Source organism: Anser brachyrhynchus, assembly GCF_964034855.1.
Source record: "Anser brachyrhynchus genome assembly, chromosome: Z".
In the NCBI taxonomy this organism is placed as follows: Eukaryota; Metazoa; Chordata; class Aves; order Anseriformes; family Anatidae; genus Anser; species Anser brachyrhynchus.
The window spans coordinates 13,243,402-13,269,333 of NC_137697.1; the positions used below are offsets into that span (position 1 = coordinate 13,243,402).

The 25,932-nt window shown below is 35.0% G+C and overlaps 1 long non-coding RNA gene across 1 annotated transcript in view; it reads right to left on the reverse strand.

The window, feature by feature from the left end:
- Window positions 1-25,932, reverse strand: part of LOC308185195 — a 123,457-nt gene that overhangs the window by 39,282 nt on the left and 58,243 nt on the right. Inside the window, exons 3-5 of the long non-coding RNA XR_013943180.1 lie at window positions 21,574-21,668; window positions 13,782-13,925; window positions 10,508-10,639 (exon numbers count right to left, since the gene is read on the reverse strand). This is a non-coding gene — a long non-coding RNA (uncharacterized lncRNA). The remainder of the gene's footprint in view (window positions 1-10,507; window positions 10,640-13,781; window positions 13,926-21,573; window positions 21,669-25,932) is intronic.

Consider the following 25,932-nt stretch of genomic DNA (forward strand, 5'->3'; position numbering starts at 1 on the left):
CATTGGAACAAAGTAATAGGCCACTATAACACTGCCATTGTCATACCATTACAAGGATTTTATAATGTACAGCTACTGCTTTTCTCAATTGACATCATATAGGGTTCAGCTAATGGAAAGAGACGTGGAACATAATGCACCAACTAGATGTTGGACAGGAAACAGTAAATGGATCATGAATCCAGCCCCCCTAGCTAAAGCAGTCAAAACTCTGAATAGCAGGGAGACTAACATTTTTAGCCATTTTCCCTTCCAGACATAAGCCCCCAAAGAACAGTACTGGAGTGTTTTCATTTTCTGGCTGCCTACCCTATCGTGAAAGCCAGCCAGCCATGCTCAAAAGCATTTGCTTTTAAATGAATCATGGCAATACAATAAAGATGCAACATGCAGATTAAGTTCAAATCAATGACAGAAGCTAGGGCTCACATTAGTATGTTCCAAAGTGCAAAAATTGCTCACAGTCAAAGAAAGTTCATCCAATAATGTGCCACAGGGGGTGAACAGAGAGCAACATGCTGAGTTCAGTGTGATAGCCTTGGTGTTACTACTGTTCTCTTGAGCAACTTTTGGAATTTAGTAATCCTGTCAGCTCTGATAACATTTTCACCCGTACAGGGCAATGACTGCTTAAAGCTGTAAATCTCTTGCCACATCTTTTTAGCAGTTTGGCTAGGTTATGGCCTGTAATAGTCAGGCTTCAGTTATCAAGCACATGAATAGACCATGCTTTACAGCACCACTGTTTTTAGACAGTGTGAAAAAGATCTTACTTAGAAAGAGATAATAATTGCATATTTGTCCAAAGGATGGAAGCTTGAGAAGCTTAAAGAGAATTGCATGTATTTACCTCGTTTTCATCAAGAATCTGCAGGTTCCTGCAGGACTGGATTTTTTTTTTCCTCTACAAGTTCATCTAATTGTGCACATGAAATGTCAATTTATCTTAGCCTCTCCCCACTAGCCAAGAATTTTATATTCATTTCAGACAAGCAACTGCTAGTGTACGATATTGTAATAAAGCAATCTTTCTTTCTTTGCTAAAAACATATACTGTTGCCTCAGAAAGGTGATGAGTACTCATCTGAACCAAGTATAACTAATACAATTGCTGAAGTTCTCAAAAGCTGTTCTGGGAATGAACCTCAGTCAAAGCTCTATAGTCAAAACTAAAGTTCTCAGTTGATTTATTTCCTTTTTTTTTTCACTGCCTTTAATAATACTTTTTTTTTTTTAAAACAGCTGCTTACAACCAATGTGAAAATAATCCCAATTTCTTCAAATTTTTTAATGTTAAAAACTCAATAAATTGCCTGATTTTTCAAAGGCGACGAGAATATAAAACATCTGAAAACTGAACTGTGTCGCTCCTGATTCTAACCAAAAACTTTTCAAAATGTGGACTTTAACCAGAGAGTATATGGAAGTAATGATCTAAATAGAAATAATAATTGTACCATTGGATCCTACTGATTCTAATATATGCTGCGCTTTCCTGGAAGCTATAAACAGAAGCTTTAAGCTGTCACTAGAGCTAGTTGAGGGGGTATGGCGGTGGGGTGGAATACATTTCTTTTGTTAATAAAGCTCTCTTTGTATAATGTATAAATCTTTGTATAAATCTCTTTGTAGCAAAATAAATCAAAGATAAATAGAACAATCATTCTTCTTTTAAAATATTTTATTTCCCAAGAAGTAAAGCAGACCTTCCAAATAGAAAGGAAGCCCTTTCTTTCAGAAAACTACTGTTTCCCAGTATTTATGAGTAATTTATTCTGATTCTAAGCATCTGCATTAGACCTTAGACTCCCAAAAGGTGTGTTATACACAGCTTACTGTATATATTCCATTGAGTATCTGTTTTTTAATACTTGTGTTAGTAAATTTTACCCCTGCTGATAACTGAAGTAATTGACTTTTACAACTTGTGCTTACCTTTTTCTTAAGTTATATTCATAGCACATTTTGCAGTATTTATCTTTCAGTGCAGCCTGAAAAGAACAAATATTTGCAGTGTTTACAAGGTTTTTACATTTAATTATTTTAAGAGTTTTTTTCCACTTTTATTGTTGTGTTCTGCTTTATAGAACAAAATGAGAACTCCCTTATAGAAATAAATTTCCATATTCTGTCCATTCCTTTATATATTGTTACTAGGTTGAAATGTGCCATTTTGTAGTAATCAATCTAAAGAACAAAATCAAATTGCATTTCATAAAACACAGAGCTCTAATCATTCTTTTAAAATAAAACTGTAACGTGACAAATGTTAAGTAAAACACACTGGCTGAGCACTAGCTCTGGTAACAGAGTCACTTGATAGTGGTTATTCTCTGTTTCATAGATGAGCCACTGAGGGGCAGCAGTATCTGCTTTCAATTTATGCATCATTAAAAGCAGAAATTTTTACATTTTTATCTGCTATGACAATATCTTTGTGTTTTATAATTTCATATATATATGAAACTATATGATATACTTGGAATACTACTTGGAATACTTTTTCTTCCGATTTATATTATAAGCAATATTGGGTGGCTTACAGGCTTACATTGCTTGTGTCATATTGCTTGTAAATGAGGTTTGTGAGGTGGGGAAGGCTTTAATCCAAAAAAAAAACCTAGAAAACTTTATTAAATTTTGATAAACAGAAGGATGTGATTAAATGGCATATAATTATAATTCCTTTTCTTCATCAAGTTACATTTCTGATTACATCAACACAAATCATGTTTGGTTATGCTAATGCATAAAAATAAACTACCCAGATTGAAAAAAGGGATCAGTTTGCACAGTTCTCTGCTTACAGACCTATTCTTTCTCTTTTTGTATTAACCAAAGTACCTAATATCTTGATCCTAATTAGCTGTTTGTTAGAAAACTGTAACTGCTTCATGAAGACTTTCTTTGTTTTCCTCAGAATTGAATACACTGTGTGCATACTCTCCTGGGATTTAATGATCTCTATGAAAAGTCAGGACATATGGCACTTTATTCTTTCTGTGAGTACTGGCCTAATTTCCCCTTATTAGGAATGCCTTATCAGATTGAGATGGAGTCTAACCTCAGCACTGAAAAACACCTGTAAGATAATTTGGAGTCATATTACTAATAAAACTGCAGACAAAGATTTCCTCCCTAGAAAATTAGCATTTCCATCCGTCTCTGAATGAAATGACAGGAGGTAACTCCTCTGCATATCAGATATGCCAGAAAGAAAAACCTTACTGCAGTAAATCTGAAGAAAACCCAGGAGTCACCATTGAGCTAATTGAATCAGGGATGATGTGATCATAAGAGATAAAAACACATTAAACAAATGAGGATATTTTACGATATGCTTTGTGGTTTAAAATTCACCTTTTCCCAACACAAGGTGAACCATGGAGCCTGAATATGGATGTTATGTTACTAGCAAAGTTTTAGATTTCAAAGTGCAATTTAGTTAAGAGGAAACTGCCTTTGAATAAAATACTGCGGGAAAAAAAATAAAAATAAAAATAAATTAAAATAAATTAAAAATAAAACCTGGTGTGTCATTTGCTTTCCTTTTCTTCCCACTTTTTAATCTTTTCTTACTAAATCAACATAAAAGATTTAAAAAAAAATACTCTTTTTGGTAATCTATGCTTCTGGGGGACTTAAGTCCCCATCTTATTTCTCCTCATTCTTGCACTAACTGATTTCAAACAACCCATATACGTTTTGTTAAGTTTCCATCAGAATGTACCTACATTTTACCAACTGTATGTTCCTTTTTTTTTTTTTCAGTACTGTTATGCTTTGTAATGTGATTACATTTATCCTTTTGTTTTCTCGCCCACACTAGCCTTTCATAAAACTCATACCATGCATTTTAAGGTCCCCAGCCATCTGCTACCATAACAGAGTTTTCAGAATAAACTGTGGATACGTGTACAATTCAGGCACATAGAGGATGGCATTTTCCCATGCTAGAGAGACATGTGAAAAAGGTAAGAAAAATAAAGATACCTTTCTCATCACTCAAGAAGCCCAGTGCTTCTTGATCATCATAATTTTGATGGTTTCATTTCAGAGTGAGAAGAATCACTGGAAGATGGACCAAAGTGTCAGCAGGGGCATAACTGTAGGCAATATCTTGAAGTATCTATAATATTCATACAGGTTGTTCTCACTTTCATTGTCTCAGCAGACTGGTATTTTCTTTTGGTTGCTAAGCCTGGACTTAGCAACCATATAACTGGTATAACATGGACTATAAGAGTGAGGACAAAATGGGAAAATATTGTTCTTATAACTATGCTTCTCTGAAAGCATCACCCTAAAGAAACTTAGATATTAAACTTGCTTCTTTTTATAGAGGTTAATTTTTAGGTGCTACTTCTCTTCTTGGGAAAGTTTGGCTATAGGGAGTGGGTTGTTTTATTTTTTGTTGTTGTTTTTGTTGTTGTTTTGCTTTTAATCAGATGTTTTTCATAATACACACACACTAATTACTGAGGAAATAGGATGTATAAGAACTACTGGGTACGATGTATAAGAACTACTGGGACTTAGACTTCCTATTTACAGTTCCAAATAGTTGCTATATCCTGTTTTAATATGCTTGTGAGGTAAATCCTGAAAGAGGCAACAGTTTCATAAATATCTCATCTTTGCTTTTCACTCTCTTCCTAAGTATCAACAAAGACTGAAGCAGAATTCTGTCTTCTTTACTTCTTATATTTCATGTTATTTATATATGTTTACAAAGCCCAGCTAACTATGAAACAAGTTAACATATATTCGTAAAAAGTAAATGCAAAGAAAAATAATAATGATTAATATTGAATAGAATATGGTGTTTCTTGGGCAAAAACATAGCATGATAGTGTTCATTTGCAGAGATAAGAACCTGGATTGATGAGGAAATAAAGAATTTGAGACACAGAATTAAGCCTGTGACTGCCCTTCTACCCTTCTCTCTTGTTACTTATATCAGGAATAGCAACTTAGGGAAAAAAAAAAAAAAAAAAGCCAATGTACCAGAATTTCCCAATATCGATACATTAATTGTTAGGTAGAAAGAGTAACTACGGTTAGGATTTCTTTTACCCTTTTAGTTATGCAAATTAATGATAATTAAAATATATAAAATCTATAATAGAACCATTCTGAACTTAGGGTGTGATTACATGGCAATGGGCATCAGTGGAACACACTTGTCCTTACAGGATTTATTAACAAGTCCTTCTCTTAATTTGCACAGGTCTCCAGCTCTGCACCTGTGTGTCCATATTCAGTCTAGTTTAAACTAATTTAGTTTATTCAGTGACCGATGGTGCAGTTCATATGCATTTTATTTGCTCTGTGCTTGCATAACAATGAAAAGGGATAGAGAGATAGTCCATGAAAGACAGCAATCAAGAGAAGGCTAATATCACTGCCATCTTCTGCATAGCCCACATTAGATCTCAAAATATCCCAGGAAAAAATTTCTGGAATTAGAGGGAGATCAAATACATTCTCCTGACAAGTTGCATTCTCCTTACTGTTTCTAAACAAGAGCAGTCCTGTTTCTAAAACAATGTACTTTCAGAGTTCTTGAAACTTCCCATCATCTACAAATATAACTGTCTTAACTATTCTGTCTGTATGCCTGCCCATAGCTCAGTGACACTTGTGGGGAGCTCGTCCACACCTACAGATTTTTATGCTAGAAAAGTATCAGCATTGGTAATATGTGTCGATCTGCCAAATCTCCCTTTAATTTTTACCCATAGTTGGATAAAGTTGAGGTACAAACTGCCGTTGTACATTTGACAGATAGCTATGCGTCAGCAGAACAAAAATAGGATGTTAGGCGCTAATGATGCAGTAGAGCAAATCTGACTGAATTCACAGAACCATCAGGGGATTCTAGTTCATTCTACTTTTTCATCAAGAGTCTCCATCAGAATTGTACCAGTTTATTCTGAAGAATACATACATATTCTCCCATGAAAATTTACAACCCAATTTCTTTTTGCCACAACAATCTTCCACCTGTTCAGTCTTGAAACTTTCTACAGAGATTAAACAGCAAAATAACATACTGAAAGTTCTTCATAATGCCTTTGAGGAACAGTTCGGCTGAAGGGAAGATATGACTGAGAGGAAGGAATACAAACAACACTTCTTCTGAAACTGTTTAAATTATCTTTACTGTTGCTTATGCTGTCCCAGGAGTATCTAAAACACATGTATCCATCATTCACCAGAAAAGAGTACTCAGAATAAAGTCATTTGACTGCCTGCATTGCAAGACTGTACTGCAAGTCTTCTCTTCCCCCATCTCCCCACCCCAGAATAAAGATGAAAGAACTAAGATTAAGACAGAGGGAAAACACTGGAAAAATCCACCTATATCAAAGTTCAGGCCAAAATACCTGAACACAATTTAGTTAACTGAGCTGAGAAATCAGCCAGTAGTGGAAGTCAAGAAAACACATGGAGAACTTCAGGTTCATGCAGAATAACATTACCCAGCAGATAAACTGAAGCATCTCTCAGCATTACAGGTTGGTGACACTGTATGAATAAAAGATCTTCTCTGGCACAGACAGAGACAAACAATTTCAAAGCATAAGCACACATTTAGAGCAGAAAGAGCACACTAACTGTAAATCCGGGGTGCTCTAACTGTTCCCATGCTGCAAGGGGTGATACAGAAATAAAATGTTAATGAGCCATTTACAGGTAGACTAAGCTGTAATATTCTATACTGCTTAAAATAAATTACAATATTTTAACTCAGCATATTCCTTCTACACTATTCAGGATTTCAAGATATTAATATGGGGCTGTGCTCTGAAATCACTTACTGGCTGTAGTTTATAGGTGAAGTTATCTTTGATTTCAGTGGGACAGAGAAAGGATTGATATTCTTACCTGTTACTGATTTCCACTTTCTTTTCTGTGCCAAAATAAGACTTCAGAATCTGGTTTATTAAAACTGTTCTACTAATGCACAGGAATGTGCTAGAAGCTGAGAGCAAGAATTATAGTATGAAATTATAAGGTTTATGTTATAGAGGAGGTCAGACTAAATGATCATAATGGTCCCTTCAGGGTCTTATAATCTATGAATAATTATTGTCTTCATCATACCATATACTATTATTTTATCTAGTCATCATCATATTTCTAGTAGAGGCTAGCACCTGAGATTTCATTGGAAATCAAATTCCCTTTCACTCTTCTTATGTAACTAGATAATAAGCAACGGAAGAAAAATTTCTTCCCAACTCTTGTAGGCTACCATACTATGAATGAAAGTAAGAAAATGTTCTTGTCCTTTTGGCTGCAATTATTTTTTAACATATTAAAAATTTATTATTAAAGTATTATTTTTCATAAGTTATTAACACATAACGCTGCATCCAGTAAACATTTTGTTGATACTAGTGAGGTATTTCTCAACCAAACCTTAACTGGAACTATTGTGACAGAGAAATTTTTTTTACAACAAGGTTGCAAGAAAAGTTTATCCACAGTTTATACAACCTTCCCACATACTCATAATAGCATACAGCTGCACAGAAATGGCAGCCTGAATCTAAAGGGTATTTTCTCTGGTGTCTCGCAGTGTCAGGAAAGCCTATATCAAGTAACAATGCACAGTTTTACTGTAAACATTTGTGCTCAAGGACTTTTTTCAGTTTCACTCTTTTTTTTTCCTCTCCAGTGTTGCAATTCTACAATATTACAACCTCAGGATGAAGTATGAAAGAGCCATTTGATGACACGATTTTTAGAATTTACAAAAATACACACCTAGCAGTGATAAAGTGAGCTCCATGTCCATAAAATGGGCTAGGACAAGGCATGAAGTAAACTACTAAAATAGCCAGTGAAACAAGGAAAGATGGTCACCCAGATTAGATATGACTTCTTCAGCCCAGCTTCATCCGTTTACAGTTCCTTCAAAGTAAATTCAGGATGAGTGATCAGCTGTGAAAAGCTCGTAGTTAATTTTGTCAGCCTGTGTCAACCTCAGCAACCAAAAAGGTAAGAACCCAGAAATTTTGTTCAGGTTACGCAACCCCAAGCATCAGTGCAGCAGTTCCTTTTTTTTTTTTTTTCTGCATAGAGCCTTCTTAAACTACCCAATCTGCAGAAAGTGCTACTGGTGTGTGAGGGAGAATCAGTCCATTCTCTATAGTACAGAAGAAACCTACACCATACATTTTCTTTTAGAAACTTTTTGTTATTCTTTGTTTCCGTATTTCTCTTAATGCCATTAATGTCATACTATTCAGAATAAAAGTGGTCTCCTTACATCTAGCTTGCAAACTTCAGGTATATTTCAAATCACTGCATTCACTTCTCTACCATTTTTTTTTTGGATCCACTGAAAAATCAGTGATCTAGAAACCACAGCTAAACACAGCTATCAGGTGTCAGGCAATGTAATTGGACTGACACATATGCACAAAAGGGGTTGGAACATAGGGATAAGATGGCGGCAGACGTCTGGACAGGGAGAGACATTTTGTTCTTCTTATAAAAGCCTATGACATTAAGTCACACTAACGGTTCCTCAATGCATGAACTTTGGTGACTGATTTCTAATTTTTAAAGCACATGTTTATAATTATCAAAACAAAAGTGCTTCAGTTCTACAGAATTTGCAGAGGAGCACCAGCAGCCAACTACAAGAATTCACAGAGCTACATGCTCCCTCAACATATTTCTGTTGTTTTCTGTGAACCTCCAAATGTAGAATAAGGGGCTCTAACCACTCCTTTTCTTTGTAGAAATGAAAAGGGAGATTAAGGTAAGAAAAAGAAAGTATCATATGAAAATGTATGTATAAACCTCCATTTCATTAATCTTTAATTATATATACACTTCTCCCATGACGTACATGAGATTATAACATCTAATTTTTATTTTTTTCCTAAAGAATTCTGAAGCTAAACATTTATCTGTGGATGTCAGTGATAGTAAAATGTCTCATTTTCTCCCAAAGCCTATTAAGAAGTGTTAAATTACTACAATTTAAATAGACAGATTTGACAGCCTCTCTTTTTTTTTCCCTTGGACTAGACACAAGTAAAACTCATCCATCTAAAAAATTTATTATGAGAGTGTGTGTGCTTCATTTCTCTATCTCAAGCATATTCTGAGAGTGATTTAACATCTTTTTTGAATTTATGTTATATAGACTGGTTGTGAATCTTTAAAATTAATTTTATATTTGGGGAAAAAAAAAATGAAAACCAGTATTTTTTCCGTATAAACACATGTATCAGAACATACATATATTCACACAAATATGTACACAGTCACATAGATGAAATCTGTATTTCCTTTTCAGAACCCAGAAATACAAGCTTACTAAAAGCAAATGTCTTTAAAGATGATTTAATAGTGCTATATGCAATTTTGATATTAATAAATTATTTCAAACTAGGCTACTGTAAACTGTATTTTAGCATGAAAAGCTGCCTACCAATATTCTAGGAGGCATAAAATGGAAGCACCTATTCTTCGCAGTGGCAGGAGAAGTAATTCTGCATTCCAATGCACAGACTGAACTAGACCAATTCATTGCACAGCACCTTCAAAATGATTCCCTCTTAAAAAGCATGTAGAATGAGTCATTGACCTGATCATCTTAGAAATCCATATGCGCTAATGGAGAACGAAGACAAGGATATATCTGGGGAAGTGAGAGAGATGGCCAAGAAAACACAGCTGCATGAAATATGTATTAATGAGTACTGGTCTCTTCTGGAAACCACAGAATTAGTGCAGTTTCTTTCCACTTTCAGCCCAGCATTCTAGGAGAGCTGCCAAAACCAAAAAGAACAGTAGGATGACGGCAAGGCTGACTGGAAAGGAGGAAGACTGTTAAAATAAAAAGGGTTTTCTCCCTGAGAGGTAAATTTGTGGAGTGCAGAACCTGCTGGTAGGGTCACCAAATGATGAAGGAAATTTGGGGAGCCAATAGCACCTCTCCTCCCAGAAGGAAGATAGGGAAATTTTCCTCCCCAGTAAACAATGTCCAGAATTGTTGATTTTCTGGGCTCCATCCTGGAACCAAGATTTGGCAAAAATAATTTTGCAGAGGAAAAGGTTGGGATTAAGGTCTGGAATAAAGATAGCCAGGTGTTGGATGGAGTACTTCAGAAGAATGAACTGGAACAAGCTGAGTTTGGAGTGAATGGCTGCATCGTAACTAATAATGCTGATGAAGACTCAGGGACAGAATGTGTGGCAGACTGTTTTGAATAGACTTTACACAACTTTAATTTACCAGCAATTCAAGATTTATTAATACTTTTATGGTAAATCACAAGATTAGATTGTATGATTCTTAACAGTACTTAATCACTAGCCAATTTAACCTAGTGATTCTGCAGAAGTTACTGCAACTGAAACAGCACTTTTTTTAAAGAATCAAGAAAGGCAAGGTTCACACAAAACTTTCAGCGGGATATTGGGAGTTTTTAAACTCAGAAGCACACTTACAAACTTCCCCCGTTGGTGAATTACTCACCCTTCTCCTTCATTGGCACATACAGCAGGCAAAGTTTGAACCTCAAGGTGTCTGGCCTGAGAGGCGTCCCAGCTAAGAGAGATAACCCTGAGAGATGTCCCAGTTCACGGGGAGATCAAGGGTCACAGACCACTGCAACATATTAAAATAGGACCACTGTTAATAGGACCACAACAGAATTGACTGTCAGTACTTTTCCATCCTAGCTATGGTTCAGACAAGGCAATTTTGACTTTTTTTTTTTTTTCCACCGAATGTGCCATTCCCGTACCTTCCAGAATGTACAGTTAGTTCTATTACTTTCCAGACTGGGCTATGATCCAGGCTGCAGCATCTAAGATGCAATTAGGGAGTTGCTGCTTGTACTCACCCATTATGACTGTTGCCCATTGACAACAGAGGACTGGTGTAACATTGGTTAATCTTGAACCATAGCTCAGTTGGGGAAAGAGCTACTCCACCACATGGACAGACCTCTTGACTGCTCCATGGGGGCGTACTGCTCTGAATACCCCGTGTTAGAGGTTGTAAACCTCTGCATAGAAAAGGAGCTTGTGACAATGCTCAGGGAGGCTGTAGCTCTGAAGACAAGCAGGAGAAAATCTGCATAACTAAATTAACCACCATAAGACAGGTGATTACTTTCTGTAGAGGAATGGAGGCAAAATCTTCTTTCATCAGGAGGAAGGGCAAATTGCCTGAAACAAATTGAGCAAGATGTAGGACATAAGTGCAACTTGCCATAAGGCTCCTGTAACTTACACAGCACTTCTTTTCCCAAACATCAACATGGGAACATACTGTGTTTTCATACTAAGCAGTACTAGCTGGGCTTTGGCCTGGAAGCAGGGTTTGGCCAAAAATAAGACACTAAAGCAACAATGGAAAGTAAGTGCTTGTTAAGCAGTCATGTTGTCATGAGTATTAAAGAGATTTTTGGATTCTAGAATGTGATTTAGAAAACATGGTAAATGTTAACTTATTTTTTATCTTTTATATGTATGAGGTGAGTGTCTCCTTTTCTTAATATTTTTTATTTCATTCCGTACTGCCAAGCCAAGGACTGAAAAACAGATCTGTAACAAATTGTGTAGCACTGTAAGGTTGAATCTGCAAACTTTATTCTAGAAGCACTTACTGCATGCATAAATCTATTTTTTCTTCTTAAAAAAAAAAAAAACTTATATGCTTCATTTACAAAAGTTACATTTAACAAAATTCTGTGAAGCAGGATTTGGAGGAGAATTCATCTGCTAAATAAACACAATAAATATTTAAAAATAAAAAATACAAAGTACATTTTAATGACTAATGCTGCATGGACCATAGGTATTCCTTGAGGTAAAAAAGCAGATCATTTGTAATAATAATATTAAATGATCATACTTTAAATTCAAATATAAATACTTTAAAATCATACTCCATAATAATAATCCAGAATTCTGATATTTGAAATGTAGATACTGGAAGTGTGTGCATAGAAAATAAATAAAATAAAATAAAATAAAATAAAATAAAATAAAATAAAATAAAATAAAATAAAATAAAATAAAATAAAATAAAATAAAATAAAATAAAATAAAATAAAATAAAATAAAATAAAATAAAATAAAATAAAATAAAATAAAATAAAATTAAAATTAAAATTAAAATAAAATAAAATAAAATACAAAATAAAATAAAATAAATAAAATACAAAATAAATTATATTAAATTAAATTAAATATAAGAATAAACTCCAATTTAAAATAAACTAAATATTCAAGAAAATTAAAGTTGTACCATTACACCTGATAATAAAAAAGTTCATGAGAAGCATCAGTCAAAGCAGAACTGCTAGCAGGGAAACAGAAGAGATTAGGATGGACCTAGAGGTGACCTTGAACATAGAGGCTTTGGTCAGCCAAGCACTTCTGACACTCCCTCTTTGATAAGGAGCTTCTCTAAAAGCACAAGGCTCTCTTTCTATAGTCTCTGTCAGCAGAAATTTTGAACCCATGTTTATAGCAGTTACATTGGCTAAATTATTCATTTTGAAGTATTGCTTTAAAAATTAAAAAAGTTTTACTTAGTCCCAACAATCAATATTCCACTAATTTCAGTTACCAGTTTCAGTTATCTATTTCCTATTGTATAATAACCATCAGTGCTCTTATCTTTACTTAATTACCTTCAATTTCTAATGTTAAATTCCTGCATTAGATTAAAAAGGCCAGGGTAAGCCACATGGTGTCTGTAAACAAGACGAGTCTGTTGTGAAATGTTCGTATTCAAAAGCACGCTGTTGATGACTAGGAAAGCTATGGGTAATCAAGGCTGTAAAACTGTCACTCTGACATACAAGTAGTGCTTGGCACCACACTTAGTACAAGGGCAAACGTGAGAGTAGAAAACTTGAAGACAAGTATTGTGAAGAAAACACCCAAATAATTCCAAACACAAATTGGAGAGCTCCAGTTAGTTTAGGGGTTTTAAACCCTGCACCTGGAGATACCAACTTGAATTCACTACAGATGATGAAAAAAAAAAATATATCATTCTGTGATAAACCATTTGTCTGTTAAGAATCGCTGTCAAAATTGATACTGCTAGATAATTATCTCATCAGAATGAGAAAGCATCTCAGTTGGACAGGTTGGACAGACACTGAAAGGTATTTTGTATCTGAAAATCTTTGCAAATGGAAGGAGTAAATCTGATATGATGACACTCATGAGTTCTCTTTATTTTTGACATGCATACCTGGGCTGGAAGAATTTTGCTTTTTTTCTCCATTTTTCTGCTTGAGATAACTTCTTGCTTGTTCTACCAATGCTGCTAGTTTTTAGATATGGGTAAGCACCCAGATCCCAAAATGCTCAACAAACTAGTGTGACTTTTATTAGGGTTTCAGCAGTATAGATAGAGCAGGGGTAACTGAAAAGGCCAGCTCAGGCCTTTTAAATGCCACTTAACCACAGTAATACATTTATAATGTGAAGTCATGTTCAGTGGCTGAATGAACCATACAGTGCATCCTCTGTTAAACAGAGAAAACTGAGACCTGTGCAGTGAAAATCTGTTGTTCTCCATCATGCTGCTGTATTTTATTGCATGTCTTCCACAAAAGAGATTATGACTTTGTATATCATGACAGCCACAAAATAGTAATATCCACTTAATCAAAGTAGTTAGAGCTGAAGTTTTATGATACCACAGGGTAAATGTAACAAGGTAAATTGCTGAGAAAGACAGAATTATTGGGACCTAATAAAAAGCTGTAAAGTCAACATACCTCTGACTACCATGGCCTTTAAGGGCATTCTTCAATCTTACTTTATTTTCTAGCATCTTTCTGTTGTTGTGCAAATTCACACGGGACTATTTGCTGCCCATCCAGATATATAACAGAGTATCAAAGCAAGGTAATACAAAGTATCTACAAAATAATGAATGAACAAAAAGATTAATTAGAGAAAAATATCCATTTTCCTATTTGTCATGTTTTACATACTTTATAAGAAATTTCCATTGAGTAAATGACGAAATGGCCATGATAAAGAGTAGACTTTTAATTTAGCAATTCAGTAATTTTTAATTTAGTTAATTCAGTAATTTTACTGATCTCTGTGTGACCAAAGGTCAATTTTATTATATTTTTTGTGAGATCGTTAATTATTTATCGTCAATTTTAGTAAAAGCTTGGATGACAGTGAGTTCATATTGTTCTTTGTTCCAAATTAGTGGTCCCTTAACAATTCTGGAAGTGAAAGAAATGGAAGCAGATATGAATCATTTTGCATTTGGAGTTCTGTAGACAGAAAGAAGAAACGTCGATCAAGCATTCTTTATCCAATTTTTGATTTATCTGAGAAGAGGCATGGAAATATCTGGGCTTTTAACAAAAAATGCCAACATGTTTTGAAGACTACACAGCACTCATACAATTCTCTAAAGTTGTAGCTTTAATATTCAGATTGAGGAGAGTGCATGGAAAGACTTGTCATTGAAGTATTGCAAATGAATTTTCTGCAGTGACTCAGTTTTGACTGACTGATGACTCAATAAATTAACAGACATGTAGAGAACAAGAAATAAGTAAAAGTCAAAGCAGGTCTGTTCTCAAAAAAGATTCCTACATGAACATGTAGGAGCATGAATTTCTTCAGTACATGACACTTTCACCTTAATAATCACCTGAACTAATAAAATTATTTTTTTGTGTCTATTTATTTAGGCAGTGATATTGTAGGTTGACAGTCATACAATCCTTTACCTAAATTATCTCAGATCTTACAATCCAATGATCTGGTCTTCTTGTCTCTGCACAACTGTTTGTGAAAGGTACTTTATTATCACCAAATGTTTTCTTAGGCTGTCCTGAGACTCCAAGTGTACTTAAGTGATACTAGTGTTTACAGCGTAGTTGCATCCTTAAGACAGCTGCAAAGGAGTGACAGGACAGATCAAAGCTCTGTGGAAGTTCTTCAGGTAACGTTTCTAATCACAGCCTATTAAAAGAAACAAAATCCTGCCTGACTCATGGAGTAAGTGACCTGTAAATGACGCTGCCTTGTGAACTCTATGGACAGATCCCTGTTTGCCACACACCTTTTGCTTCAGAAAATTTAGGTCAAATAGCTTTTCAATTTTTTTCTAGCAGATTAAATTGGGTCATGTTCCCAGAGAAGTGGGTCATTTTTCCCTATAAATAAACAGATCCTTGCACATCTTTAGTTCAAAGGCTCTATTGTTTGTACTCAAAACTGCACAATTCTTTTGCTTAGCCAAGAGGCAGTGATTTTTTTTTTATTTTTTTTTCCAAAGGGCAGTCTTTAGCCTGACCCAGTAAGACACATGATGTTTTTCAGTACATGACAGTGAAAAGTGTCCCTTTTCTGTCTTCCCATCAAAACACTGACTGGGGACAAAACCCTTAGCCAGTATTGATTGATTTGCTCCACTGACTTCAACAGAGCTGATCTGACTAGTATCATGTGGGAGTCCATGCTAAAAAAGATCAGTGTCCAGTGCCTAAGCACAGAAAAGTTTGTGCTGATTTTCTAACACACCAGGAAAGATTTTTCTCACATTTAAGTGAAAACAAGGGCTTTCACAACGGGAATGTGATGCAACTTTTTGACAGAGCATTTTTCCTATAAAGATTCAAGACAATCCAATGCTTCAGCAGGCAAGGATCACTTGATTTGCAAGTGGTTCAGTTAATTGTTATAGCAAAACAAAATCTAACAATGATATCATCTTGTCTCCTAGTTTTCTTTTCAATTTCAGGCTTATCAATGTTGTTATAATTTATGTCATAAAGAATGAAAACATGAGAAGATCCATATTGCTTAGATCATTTGTCCAAGAATTATACATTTGTCTAATGTCCACAAATACAGCCGGCCATTTCATGTTTGCATAGTGAATATTAAGTGAGATCGTTCTTAGGTCATTTTCTCCAAAAGTTTTGTCTTATTTTTCTTTCCTCTAGTTCATAATTTTCTTCTAATGCCCACAACAATTCTTTTTTTGATGTGTCGCCAGTCCCATTAAAAATAATAATAATAAAAAAACAGGGATTTCAGCATTCTTTTCTTTCACGATTCTCTTGCTCTCAAAATGAAATTACATGCATGTGCCTAGTAAAACCCAAAACATCTACTGCCTTTACCACCTTAATTCCTCTCAATAGTATTTCTTCACTGTCCAAAAACAAATGAGTTCACATTAAATATAAACAAATCTAAGTTCATTACTATTTCAAATTTCAACAAAGAGAGGTAAATTAAGCATTTGTAAATAGCATCAGTTATTGAACATGTGATTTTTTAATCATATAAATAAAATTTATTAATTCTTATTTTGTGGAAGAAATAGCCCCACATTTGTGACAGAATTTAATTTTTTGTCTCCTAAGATAAAAAAGTAAATTTCATCTTCTTTTCTATTTATAAAGCAAGTACTCTACATGCTTCAGGAAATACTATATTTTAAGAATAACAGCAACAGATGTAAATGTTATTCTTACTTTTTTGTGACAAATTTTGTCTAGCTTCTATATGGGGTATTTGTCTAGTTTTAATATTGTGTTTTTTTTAATATTGGGTATAATTTCTCCATTTATTACAGGGTCACAGATCTGGTCGTCTCTGTTTTTTGGAACCAAGCTGTTGAAAAGAGACACCAACATCTGTTGGTTTGGAAAGTCCTTCCAGTACATCCTAGGACTTTCCAGCTTCAGAGATACTCCAGGATTATCTCACTGGATTTTCAAGAGAAACAAAAATGATAGACAGATTTGCCAGCATCTCTAGGTTTTCTCAGATTTTAGAATAGATGTCTTGGTATTTTTGGCCACATAACAACATAAAATCTCAATTATTGGCAAGGTTTTCTAAATTAATTTGGAAAAAAAGCTTTCAGCGACTGTGCTGTCTCTTGAGTGATTTTGCTCCTAAAGCATTTGCTTAGATACTGTAATGAAAAAGAACAAAATAATTAAAATCAGTGAACCTCTACTTCTGAAGTTCTTCTGAAAATAAACAAAACCAAAAGTAAGTTTTATTCTATGTCAAAAGAAGGCCATAGAAAAATAATAAAATATCCAGTTTAAATTTAAATGAGTAAGTGAGTGTTTTTCAGATTGGTTTTATGATACTGATAATATTTATGAACACATGTAGTTTGTGTGGTTTAGATTCAATGGGAATAATTTTCTAAGGAACACACCACATATTCTGCAGAGATCTGTATTGTGACATCTCAGAGGATCATCCACAAATGCAGACCATGGCAACTGTGTTCTCAGATGAGGTACTTGGCAAGTGTTCTTCATGACATACTTGCAAATGTTTAATTTGAAAACATGGTTCTGTATTACTATAGAATGGATTTTGCTGCAGTTTCCTCATAATAGCATTAGACATTCTTATACAGTGCCTAGATTATACAGTAGATGTGGTATAAACTAAATAAAATGAAGAATCATAAAATCGTAGAATATCCACGTTGGAAGAGACCCACAAGGATCATCAAGTCCATTCCTTGGAAACCAGAGCTTATTCCAAAAGTATGCAGATTTGTTTTTTTATCCAAAAAATACTTCAAATTATATAAACTTGTTGGAGACAAGTGTAGCGCTAAAGGGATGGTTGGTATTATTAGATAAAACAAAGAAAAAAAAACTTGTGCATAAAAATGATGGAGAAGGAAGCTACACAGTCCTAAAAGCTAGAACTAGATTGCTTTCCAAAATTAGGGGGTTGTAGTCACGTATTCACATAGCTAACAACTAGCAGATTGAAAGGGCATTGATATGAAGATACGAGCTCTTCAACGGGATGCAGTGAAACAGAATGTAATAAAGTGCATCAAAATGAGAAACTAAGATTCATCAAAGATATATATATATGTTTGTGATGGTGATTTATCAAAAAAAAAAAAAAAAAAAGGAAAATAAATGTTGAGACTCTCTCCAGGACATAAGTAGATATAAATGAAAAAAAAAAAAAACATAGTAGTGAGAGAGACAAGAGATTAAAAGGAGGACTGAATTTGAGATACATATGAAACTTTAAAAGAAGTTCTTGTAATTCCTTGTAAAAGGTAGATAATGTGCAATAGGAATTAATGGATATGGCATTACATATGCAAACAGATATATGATGACTGTTTTTCCTTGTTCTTTCAAAACTGAAACAAGAAAGGTAATAATCAAAGTACTTTCAGGATATGAGAAAACAAAAAGGAATAAAAGGTAGAAGAATTGCATTAAAAAAAAAATCAACAAAGCAAGAGGAGACTGAGAAATCAAAGGAGTAGGCTGGGATGAACCCATAAATGGAATAAAAATTTCAAAAGTTAAGGAACTAAAATACTGATGGCAACCTAAGAAATTGAAGACCTATTTTGCTATTTTCAGAACATAAGTAATTCTGAAAAAGCTCTATGACTACCTACAAGTCTTGGTAATATTTGTGAGGTTTGTGACCCTATCAACATTACAAAGCCTGCTGTTGACCAAGGCCACTATTAGTCAAGTTATGAAAATAATATTAAATCTCTATTCAACATTCTGTCATAAAACTCATTTTAATAGTACTTTTAGTCAAGAGACTTATCATGCTTTTACCAACAATGTGATCAATATGAGCATTATATCTAGCCTACAATTTCACCCACCACTTCAAAAGCTTCATAAATCATCAACTTTTATAACTTCTTGATTACCTCCTAATGTTCATACAAAACAAGGATAAAAACAAAAATCACCCTCTGATGAAAGCATGCTGAGCACTTGAAAAACTTTTATTAAATGATATCCAGTTAGCAACACCCTGTTGGGCCATCACTGTGTAGTGATGATTATGGAGTGCTCTTTCGCATAAACTGAATAAATCTCATAAATTGTTGATGGAGGTGCTTTAAAAGATGAGCTATTGACCAACTTTACCCCAGCAACAGAAGAGAATTGATTTACTTTGCCTCCCTTCTAAGAAATTTTATCCCTAGCCTGGGGCTTAGGGATTGTACAGCAAACAGATCAATCCCATGTACTTTCAAGGGCTGGAGAAAACTGTTCAGTCCATGTCTGAGCTTCCTGAAAGGTCTGCATCTCACTGCCTGATTTAGTAATGCTTGCCCACAATATGACAAGAAAGAGGGATAAGAATAACCCATCTTTAACATCAAAGAGAGTTCAGATAGGGATGATTAAAGCTAAAATGTTACGGCCAGTTTTTATGATAGATTTTGGGTCTGCAGCAGACTTGTAATTGAATTCCAGTGCCTCTCCAGCCCCAGGTCTCCATGTCCATTCCCTAGTCTACCTAGGCTGTTCCGGGGAGTGTGGTGAGATGACAGGCCATGCTGCACTTGACACATATGCAGTCCCTGCGCATACAAGACAGGCTTTTTGGGCAGTGAACTACATCTGGATTGCAACCTGAGCACAGAACCAAAACAAAACATTGCAAGGGAGATACTAAGATCATAAATGTTCTGTGTTGCTGTTCCACCTCTACAAGACTAGTGTTATAGATTTGTTCCTCTATACTTTCTGAACTTGCACAAGGTATGAGAAATACTTTAGTTTGCCCACAGCCTTCAGTGAATTAAAAATGTTACCAGTTCCTACTAGTCCTCTAAACAAAATTCTTTCTGACACTTTTAAATCACTATTGCACATGAGAAACTGAAACTCTTTACGGCATTATGCCCTCTCTGCCACATATGTGTGATGCCACTTTGTTAACATACTCTGTCACTGTTCTGAAAAGAAAATCCATGGATAAATACTTCCACTGACAAATAAATAAATAAATAAATAAATAAATAAAATGCTGTGGTGAGATAACTAAACAAAAATCAGGTAACTTCAAATGCAGTAGGGATTTGTATATCTTTGTCAAAGTTGTCCTTGTAATAACATGATATCTTTCATCTGGATAAAATCTCAGGAATACAGAAAGAAAGATATTTCTCACGTTGACTCTGTAAGAACATGTGGCAAGGACCTTTGGCTTCCTTGGGACTGCCAGTGCATCTCAAATGAATAAATGTGTAAATGAGACAGGGCAAAAAGATGAAAGTCTTTTAATACATGACTTTAATGTGACTAGCCATGAAACTGAATTGTACTATAAGCTCTCAGGATGGTGCTTTGGGACCTCTATAAAACACCTGTGTGGAATTGTTGTCCTTATAACATAGGACACAAAAGGCAACTGATCCAGTGGAAAGTCTCCTATGAGGCAATGAGAAACAACTAAATAAATCTGCAAATGACTGAGATGCGTGCTGGACCTTCTCATGGCTATTTATTGATCCAGACACAGCAGTGCCTAGAGACTTGGGACTCCTGTTTCACCCAGCTTGTGACTTTCCTTCAGTTCCCCTCTGATCACAGAGGGTTGTAACAGACTTGAATTCAGACCTGAGGGCACATAGGAACATGATTTTCGTGATTACCTTCACCTTTGCTGTATGTAGAGACCACTGACCCTACTGAAACTGTTATAGCGGTAACATGGTGTGATATTGTAAGGTGGTTCTTTCACCTGGGTAACACAGTTAAATAAAGTATTACACTATCTGGTTCATTCTTTCTATACCTACATCAAAGTAATTCTCATTTAAACAAAAAAAAAATCAAAGCCAGCAAAGATCTTTGGCTGCCTTCCTACCAGTTTAACAACCAGAAAGTCCCCAACCCTGGTAAAATATAGCAGGAAAGGAAAGAAAACCAACCCTATTTTTCATCACCCATCATAAAATTAGTTTTAAATTGTCTGTACTCTTTGAGCTAGCTATACCTCCCACCTGGGAAGTAATCCTTTTTCTCATTATAAATAAATAAATAAATAAATAAATAAATAAATAAATAAATAAATAAATAAATAAAAGTGCTCCAGGTTACTTAAGAGGGCCTTGAAAAGGCATATGAAAGGGCATGCTGCAGATGAGCTGTAGTGTTATATTCAGGAGTCTTTGAGTCCTCTTTAAGGAAACTGTCTCTAGGCTCTTCCTTCAAAAATTATGCATGAGACTGTAAAGGATTAAATTCCTGTAAGTCAGTAAACAGTTGTGAATGGACATAAGGCAAAGATTCCCACTTAGCTATATAGTTATACTGTTAACAGAAAAGATAAAACTAAATGTTTTACTGACCTGAAGACAAACAGACCTGATTCTGAACATACAGAAAGAGTAAAGACATGGTACAAAAAGGCATGAGCCATTTTTCATTGTATAACTGCACCAGGGCAGAAAACGGACAGGTTGTGAAAGAGGTGAATAGTATCTTTTTCCAAGATCATTTCTGCCAAAGGGACAGCAAGACATTTTCCATGGGAATGCTGCTTTTTCTTTCCTTTCTCCTAGTGAGACTATTATTCATATCTTTAAACGCAGCACTATATCTAAGGCCGTTTCCTCAGCCATTTGTATGTGTTTATGATTAGTCTCTTTTATCCTTGGAGAAGACATAATATTAATTTCCTAGCACCATCACAGTAAGGGAATACAAGGTTTCAGGTTTAACAGAAGACCCAGGTGTAGGGGGAAAGCATGAATATATTTACTGCAGTTTTGTTACTGCTTGCCACAACTCAGCTCAGCCTTTCTGTTCCATATCGCAGGCATGGAAGGAAGAGAAGCCCAAAAGTTTTCAGCATGCCTGCAATACAGAAATAAGAAGAATCAAGTTTTCTGTTTGTTCAAATGCATCCAAAAATTTGCATAAAAACTAACAGGTAGGTACAGTTCACAAAACTGGAAAAATGTGTTTTACAAATGAAAAATGCAATGGATAATCCATGTTTTTACTAGTATCAGCTACATCCAAGAAGGTATCCTTCTCTCCTACTAAATCTACCTTCAACAAGTTATTTAAATCCAGTAATAGTTTTAAGAGTCTTTCATGGAAAATAACAAAATAGAATGAAATTTTAGCATTTAAAACATATACAAAACAAACAAACGACAACAAAACCTACCTGTACACCTGATTTAAACCTGTACACCTGATTTAAAATTTGTCAGTGGCAAGTAATGGGCCTCTGAAAGAATCTGCTTTCTTTCTTCTGTATTTGAATAGGAGCCAAAGGTTTTGGAAAGTGTATTACCTTGCAAAATTTATTACCTTGCAAAAGCATTAGTCAACTCTTTTTTATAACATTAATCTAATGAGCCAGACTGGAAATTGTATTTTGTCTGAATACGCTTGCTTTAATACTTGCATACAACATGTAATGGTTAAGTTGTTCCCTCTCTTCTTTGCACCAGCTGGGTGGAAATAAGCACACACCTGCTTACGCTATGCAATTTTTCAAAGCTGTACACAAACACCTGTAAACATATATAAATTCCATTATGAGGTAACAATGCATGCAAGTACTTCCTACATACTTCTTAGTGAAATTATTTCCTCTTTAACTGACGAGAAGGAGAGTTGTAATAGGGTTATAGGTCACATAGCTTATATGAGGATGAAAGCTTCCCAAAAGTTATGAATGCTTTGAGTACAGGCCAAAGAGGTTTTTATATGAACTCCCTCAATACTCAGAAATCTTAGGATCAGTAGTTTGGGATCAGTCCATTTTCTTTTTGTGCACCAATTCATTTTGCATCACACGGCAAATAGGACATGCTCATAATTTTCAGAAATAACACTAAAGGCAGAAGAAACTCTGTTCCAGTCTCCCATGTAATAAATTTAACTGTAGGGTTATCTATTTATTAATGCCTTCTTAACATGTGTTCTCACCCCCAAAAGTGCTTGGAATTGGTCATTTTAGCAAGAAAGATTTGCTCTATCAGACTTGCAGATGGTGACCTGTAAATACAGCCCAAAGGGTTTTGATCTGTTATTCCACTAATACTTACAGCATAGCGAGAGTGCTAAGGGCAAACCATTATCTAAAAAGATGTCTGGTCCATGAAGAACTGAAAAAGAACTGGTTTGGAACTTGTATCAGAGAAATGTGATGCTTAGTCACAAGAGATTCTGTTAATGTGCACATGACATTTGTCTTCTGGATTCATATTGGGAAATAATCTTACTAACTTTTTCCAAACATTCCAGAAACTTATTTCATTCATTTTAGAGAACTTGTTCAGAAGGGAAGAAAATATTTTTTCAGTCCTTGCAAGGTATTGCATGGGGGGGGGGTGGGGAGGGGGATAAGAGACAGCTTCAAAGGTCAATACTCCCATCTTGTGGCTGATGAAGAAAATGCACATATGCAAATAAATCCTTTTATGCAGACCGATTCTAAATGAAAACCAACTTGAATAGAATTTTCGTGAAATAATATATCACAATTACATTTTGATCTTAGAACTGCTGAGTTTTCAGAGAAGAAAGTAAGTGGGGTTTTTCCATCCATTCTTAGACACAGGACATGGAGTTTCTGCAGCAAATTCCTAATAGTAGAAAATTCAAAACTGAATTTAATGGCTGCTGAACAAAGGCAGGAATGTGGTGGAAGTCCACAGACCAGTGGGCAGTAGGTAGTACTGGCAGTTGATGATACATGGTGGAGCAGGGAGAAGCAGTTCATTCATGGCATCTGGACGCAATTGCTACAACTCTGATTTCTACTACTCTACAAGCTTCATAAGCAGGGGAAAAATATCTCTTTTCCTAGGTCTTCTAAATGATTTTTGTCTTAATTTGTTAGATATCTTTATAAGGCTGAAACAAAGAGCACATGGCTATGTTCCTAATTAAAGGACCTACCATGTACGGTGTTAATATATCCTACTCACATATACTAACCATTGCTGGATAAACTTGGTTCTTCTACCATTTCAGTGTCAGGTCCTAACATAGTATGTATCCTGATCTTACTTTAGTAGCTCAAAGTAAAACTAGTGATACTAATGTTGCCACCACCAATACCAATGTGAGAGTGTTTCTGCCCCTCTGGATTTAAACTTGCTTGGAAGACATTGACACTGCCATCCAGAACAGTCTCACAGCTATTTGCTTTAACGTTTGGACATAGTTAATTCCCTGAAAATGTTAAGCATAGTTTCAGAAGATAATGCTCTCAATGGAAACAGCTCGAAGTATGGTTATAAGGTTGGAATGGATGACAATATAATTATAGAGATGACGAATCAGGTATTGTCATCTTAATGAAAATAATCAAATATGGAAAAAAAAAGCCTCTTAGAGGAAGCCTGAACATTATTTAAGTATGCTGGGCCACAGCACACAACTAAATATATAGAATGGAAAAAAATAGGGAAGATCTCATTCATATACACCATGTTTTGTTCTCATCACGTGATTGAAAAGAGACAGAGACCCACTCTACTGACTTAGAACTCAGATTACTTGAAAATATAAATAAAATTATATTCAAGCAAACTCAGTGCTCAACAGACACAGTAAATACAACATTTCAAAACTGAAGATTCATGAAGTGTATTTTCCAGAGCAGCAATACCAGTCAGGACGACTTTAATTGATCACTAACAGTCCTCCTGGCAAAATGAACAGAAATGCTCATATGAGATTCCTAACCCAAGAGTTGCAACTCCTCAGGTGAATGAGGCTTTCGGTCTGCAAATTTGCTCATAAACCAGACCCTCAAAGCAGTGTAAAGTTATAAAGGAACAGAAAAATAAAGTCGGGTCATATGAGTGTCAGATGCATGAAACAGTACTCATAGGCTATTGGTTGTAAAAAGGGAGATAGACACAAGAATATCAGCAATGATAACAACAACATCTTCAACTCTGTACACTACTCTGTAAGCACACAGGACAAAACATCCTGAAGGGATTAGCAACTTCTGTGTTTCATGTTCTGGTATGTTTTAGTTTGAGTCAACAAAAAGGAGTCTAACTTTGAGAGAGAAGTCGTTCTGTGTTTACTGAAAATTGGGTCTGATAACAAATAAACTGGGCATGATGAATGTTCACCATTTTTAAACAAGTGCAGAATGTACCCTTACAGTATAAAGACAAAACATTTGCTAGTTTATATTAACAGTGGGGCTAACAAATTGATGGAAATGATTATGTCATACTTGGCACTTGTGAGGATGCATCTAGGACACTGGAGACACTTTTAGACACTTCCACTATACAAGATGCTGATAGGCTTGAAAGAATCTAAAAGTGAGCCACTAAGACTAAGAAAACTGGAGAATATGTTGCTAAAGCAGCTGAATATGTTGCTAAAGCAGCTGAATATGTTGCTAAAGCAGCTGAGGGAACTGGGTTTTTTAGCCTGAAGAAGAGGGGACTTAACTGCTGATTCCATTATTGGAAGGTTCATTCTAGCTTTCTTTTCTGAGCAATACATTCTAGCTTTCTTTTCTGAGCAATACAAAGGAGTAATGGTCAGAAGGCGCAACAAAGGAAATTGGAATTAGATACTAAGAACAAAATCTTCTCTAGGAAGAAACATCAGGGAGCACTGTATGTAGAAGTCATTTATTTGTCTAGCGTCATAGAGCATTCGCAAAGGCAATATGTACATCTTTTCTGACAGTCTGTTCTAGACTCATGTAAGATCATTAGAAATCACATCAACTGTATTCCAGTCCAATGTGATAACCTTAGTCCAATAAGATAGACATCAAAGATAAACTGAGGCTGATCATTTAGTTGTTGAATACCAGGACTACTAGGCTGAGAATGCTACCTTAACTACTTATTTATGTGGGGGCTGGGGGTGGGGAGTGGGTGATTCAGAAGAACTAGGGAAGTCTTATTTCAGACTTATTTCAGTCTTATTATTATATATACTATAATATATAATAATAATAAATAATATATATAATATGTATAGTATATATAATATATTTAATATATATATTGTATATAATATATATATTATTATTCAGTCTTATTTCAGATGAGTGTGTGTTCTTTGCTTCCTATCATTCAACACATACCTTTTATATCCTCACCGAAGAAAGAAT